The following is a 5,843-nucleotide window of genomic DNA, read 5'->3' on the forward strand; positions in this document are numbered from 1 at the left end:
GAGCAACACGGACTCCACTAACAACTGGGAGCATGGACCAGGTGCACTGATAGGGTAATCGTCCTTTGCTTTTCTAGAAACACCCGCCGAGTTGCTCATAAAAAGGCAAGTCCGGGGTAGTTGAAAGAGAAAAGGAAAACTATGACACGTTGAACAAATCAGATTCCATGGCTCAGATTGATACACCGTAATAATCCCCGAGTTCATTTTGACGACCATAAAACTTCTGTAGTGATGACTTCAATCTTGCAGCAACATAACCCTGTTCCAAAAGCCTATTTGTTAGAAGTGTAGCGCGGTACAAAAAGTCTGCGTAGTTTCGGCAAGCTCTGGCATAACGTATGATTTGTGATATGAACACTCCGTACGCAGGTGCTGAAGGGATGTTGCCACAGATGAAAGGAATGTTGACGATTCTGAATGAAGTCATCACGTTTGTTGTAAGGTTTGGTCAATAGTTTTCCTTTACTATCGATTTTTAAGTGTAGGTCAAGATATGAGGCTGAATTCACAGTGTCTGTAGTATCCTTTATCTCAAGTTATTTGGAATTGATGCGATGTATCAAATCCCCGAAATTAGAATTGTTTAATACGTCATCAATAAAGCGAAAACTGAGATTAAATGATCTAGCTAAACGATATTCCTTCTTTCGGATCAGATCAGCTATAAAGTCAGCCTCATAAGAGTGAAGGAAATAGGTCAGCAAGTAGTGGAGCACAATTTGATCCCATTGGAATGCCGACCGTTTGTTGAAACACGCATCCACCACACTGCACAGATATGTTGTCGATTAAAAATTCCAGCATTTTGTAAACATCTTCTGTATATTTAAAAGATGATTTGGAATTGTTTTTACAAAGTATGAGGAATCTCTAATAAGAACTATATGTTTATATCTAGGTGTACCATCTATTTTTGGAAAAACAACGATGTATAATGTTTCAAAGTCGGTATTTTAACTGAGTACTGGGAATAGAAATATACAGTGTTGAAAAGTCATAGGTTTTAATGCTATTATATTCTGATAATAGTCTGGAACTGATGGTCTCCAGAAGATCTTTCGAATTTTTCAAGATCCACACTGAATTAATACCACTACGGGAGTAACAAGTGTTGTGGTAGGATTGCAGACCCTCTTTGACAGCTGTGAGCATATACATTAAAAGTTTTGAAAGAGGTTTGGTAGTACATTTTGCAGATCCAGCCATGTAACGTTGTATGGTTTCTTGTGAAGTTTAGGAATTCAGTACATAGACGGTAAATCACAATCATCGTCTTTGGTAGAGAGACCATAAGGGGATAGCACATATTTATGGTTTTCCACAATCTCTTCTTTGAAGTTGACAAAGGGAACTGATTGGAAATCAATACATAATATTAATGTAGATAAAAAATGAACGTTAACAAAGGTCTTGTAATGTTTATTTCACTTAATTTCCAATTTCTGATTTCTATTTTAATTGTCTCATAACAATATTAAGTAGTCTTGTTCCAAAACCATGGTGTTAAGGAGTAATCAAGGGAACCAAGGTTATAGCAGTAATCAAAGAGTAACCAAGGGAACCAAGGTTATTGCGGTAATCAATGAGTAATCAAGGGAACCGAGGTTATAGCGGTAATCAAAGAGTAACCAAAGGAACCAAGGTTATAGCGGTAATCAAAGAGTAATCAAGGGAACCAAGGTTATAGCGGTAATCAAAGAGTAAAAAAGGGAACCAAGGTTATAGCGGTAATCAAAAGAATGTAATCCAGGGACAAAGACCAGACATGGAAAACAGACATACACAACAAAGAACATAAAGTAACTAAAATCATACATATAAAGTAACAACAGTAAATGAGCAAATCGGACGCCACTAAAAACTGGGAGCATGGACCAGGTGCACCGGTAGGGTAAGCGTCCTCTGCTTTTAAGGGGTATAAACTATATTTTAGTTATCCTTTGAATTTTGATAGCGAATCCAAAATCTTTTTTTTTATTGATATTGTTGATCTAGTCTCTTGGGTGTTTTATCGAAGAGGGATGAAAGTCTACAGAAGGGTGATATCTTAACTGAGCTATTTGTAGGGGTTTATTTGTAGTTCTTTGAACTATCTGAGGAAATAATTCACAAAGAAATGGAGACTAAATTTTGGTGTACATCTTTTGAAGTTTTCTTCTCTTTAATATTGTTTAACTGATAGTGTCAGTTGAAGTTGGATCATTATTTATCGTGGTCATTTTTCTCGCGCAATATATTGATTTTTTTGTAATCCATTTGTAAACAGTAGCCTACTAAAATGTCGAAATCAATGTTTTTCTCTTAATTTTGGTTAAGTCTGTAATAAGTATAATGTTTAGGGCAATAAAGGTTTGTCTGTTAAAATGATAACCACATTAGTAATGAATTTAGATGACAAAGGATATTCCTTCGGATGAAAGCAACTACAAAGATTTGTGCATAGTTTTTGAAGAAAAAATGGAGGGATTAGCCATATGTAGACGAGAAATATTTTCCTCTGTAAGTTTCTTCAAGGAAATGTATATGAAAATTATGTAGTCTTCATATTTTTTTCTTTTTTTGCTGTGTATCATATCCATCTTGATCTTTTTATTTACATTATTTAGCAATAATAAACAATTTGTTTTATTTCCATTATACATACATTTCTTCATTAATGCTGATCTCTTTTCGTATTGAGCGTCATAGTTTACAAATGTTTACAAAGCCTTTTCGAATTTATATTGGGATGGTATTTCTACCTGTGGTCTTTTGCTTCAATGAGCTCATATGATCCGTCTAATCGTATCATACTAATACAAAACAGGGTCTGTTCGATTGATATATCGTTTAATCCTACAATACCTGAAATATTCATTGTATGACATCAAACTATAATCAATCAAGTATTTAGTCAGGTTTGAAAAAAAACATAGGATTTGCTCATACATCTTATCTGTTAAAAGTTAAGAGCATTACAGTTATACGTACTACTTTTGATTCAGAATAATGGACATTTCAGTTTAAAATCAGAAAAAAACGACATAAACAGTATAAGATTTCCTTCCCATAGTAAAATCTTTTATATGGTGTCCTTAAGTGGTTGATAAGTGCAATGCAAGTGCAAGTGTATTTTTCAATTTAAAAAAAAGAGATATTATAGGACGCAATTTTCTAATGACCAAAATCAATCACAGTAAACTATTTTGAGTAGATTAACTTGTTTTTACTGATTTTATAACACTCAAGTAGCATTTGATCAAATTCGTATGATAAACAAACATTAGCATGTTGCTTTTCATGCAACTATTTGTCTTTGGAGATATAATCATATAGAATACATTGCAGAATTCAAAATCAAGGGTGGTAACTCTACTAAAGAAACTGAGATATAATGGAAACTATCGAATTGTCTATGGATCTATCTTCTAAAACCAGATATATTGGAATGAATAATTATATAATCCATCATATAGAGTTTTGAGTATTTCTTTCATACAAATAATATTTGGATCTAGATCTTTCTATATATTTAACTATAATGCTGCTGATGAGAGGTTACTACTTAAAACGCGTGCATAGCATATCGAAATACGCAATATATGATTGTATTTTTGTACTATGTAACCCTAAATTAAATAATGATGTAACCTTTTTAGATGTATCAGATATCACATAATTTGCATGATTCTTACAAAACTGAAGTTTGTTCCGTCTCATAAGCACGCAGTTGGTCATTCATCATCAAAGTAAAGTCCCCTGCCATATAAAATTTTTCTATGAATACTATATATAAAAAAAACTTTTGTACTGGTTACAGCTTAAAATAGCGACAAAAATGGGGGGAAATGTTCTACCTTTTATCTTTTAGCAGACGATCTAAATTTTTAGTAAAATAATTGTAAGATGGGGAGTAATGACTGTCTATTTCTTTCGACACTTGAGGACGTTGGTGAACTCATCCATTCCTGACATGTGATAACAATGTTTCATTCTGATTAACCTCTAGAGAAAGTTATGAATATTATACCCATATTAAGACAAGGTCTACCAAATGTAAAAAAAAATAACTGTTGAAAGTAAAAATGAGGTTTACGGCTTATGTCATTTATGACAGTGATAATGCAACGCAGAATAGAGTGAAATATTTTTTTTTTTTTAAATATTGCAATAAAATATCTTACGCCTTGATTAAAATTATTCTATACCAAGAGAAATGTCTATTATCATGGGACAACTTAGAACAGAATATCAATTTTAACAAGTAGTACATATTTATATAAAAAACAATTCAAAGAAGAAACAAATAATGTCAATGTACTTTATATAACTTAAATTTTTGATAGAATATTGATTTTGATTATAATTATGGAAACATGTTAATTAAAAGCTGTAATAATAACATACTCAGAATTAAAATTTAGTCATATTCTATTTTATTCTAATCTGTTATATTCTGTTATATTATATTCTATTCTTTTATTTTCTAATCTGTTATGTTCTATTCTGTTCTATTCTATTCCATTCTACTCTAATCTGTTATATTCTATTCTATTCTTTTAAATATAGAACCTACGGTATAGCGACTATTTCAAACGATAACGATTTTAATATCATACAAAAGTGATAGAAAGAGTAATCTACAAAGAACATAAAGTAACTAAAATCATACATACAAAGTAACAAAAGCAAATGAGCAACTCAGACTCCACTAAAAACTAGGAGCATGGACCAGGTGCACCGGTAGGGTAAGCGTCCTTGAGAAAAAAAATGAATTTATGAAAAGGATATAGTAAAATAAAATCAATCTCTTGAATCCGACAAAAAGAAAATTTCCCCCAATATTTGTCGCCATTTTAAGCTGTAACCAAACTTTGTATGTGTGTAAGGTGTATTAGATCATATAGGACACAACTAAGATAAAACAGCATAGGCGTATTCAAGGGGGTCCCGGTTTCCGTCTCCTCCACCCGAACAGTTTGGTTGACAATATGTAAAATAATCATGGAGTATGATTTTGTTTTTGCAATAGCGATATTTTATGTTCCCAGTTTTTTTAATGCTTTGGGTTTACTTTTATATGTTAACGTTAAGTATCATTCTGTGTAGGAATTTGGCAACAAATAAGTTCGTCGTTTATGCCTCAAATACATTTAAAGCAACCTAAAGGTTATTGAATTTATCTTAAAGCATTTAGACATAGATATTATTTTACTGCTTTGCTTAAATAGGGAAAAAGTGCTGAAAAATTTTCCCGCCATTTGTCCATAGTGCATTTAAACCAAAATTGGCCTATCAAAAATTTAAAGAAAACAAATTTCACAAATACTTTGATGGTTATTTCTAGAGGTCATGAGGTATAAATACATGTACTCCTATAATGCAATAAAATCTCCGCGTTTCTTCTTTTATCTGTTGATATAGCGTATGCTATTTTAAATTATCTAAATTACCATACTGAGAATATACCCGTAGTCACCGTATCCATATTAAACAGAACACTCTAGCCTGTTTACACACAGCAAATGATCTGCTTTCCTTAATCTTACGGCTATGCTTGGTATGTACTGTTTTTATTACAATGGTACGGATTATATCAATTGATGTTTGATTTTATACGATTATTGTTTCCTTTCTGCAAAGAATATATTGTGACTTTCACGAAGCCACCAGAGAGTTGGAAATTAAATAAAATACACCGTTAGTGAACATTGATAGAAATAAAACATGCAAACCGTAATATTGTGCAATTCAATAGACAAGCCTCACAATTTTTGTTAATTGATGTTTTAACGATGACGTAAAATGATGTTCATTCGTAAAGATTTTATAACATGCTGTAGCAAAACCAATTCCTTTGA

The sequence above is a fragment of the Perna viridis genome, chromosome 7, assembly GCF_037379345.1.
Source record: "Perna viridis isolate PV_CMFRI_1.1 ecotype Kerala chromosome 7, ASM3737934v1, whole genome shotgun sequence".
Taxonomy (NCBI): domain Eukaryota; kingdom Metazoa; phylum Mollusca; class Bivalvia; order Mytilida; family Mytilidae; genus Perna; species Perna viridis.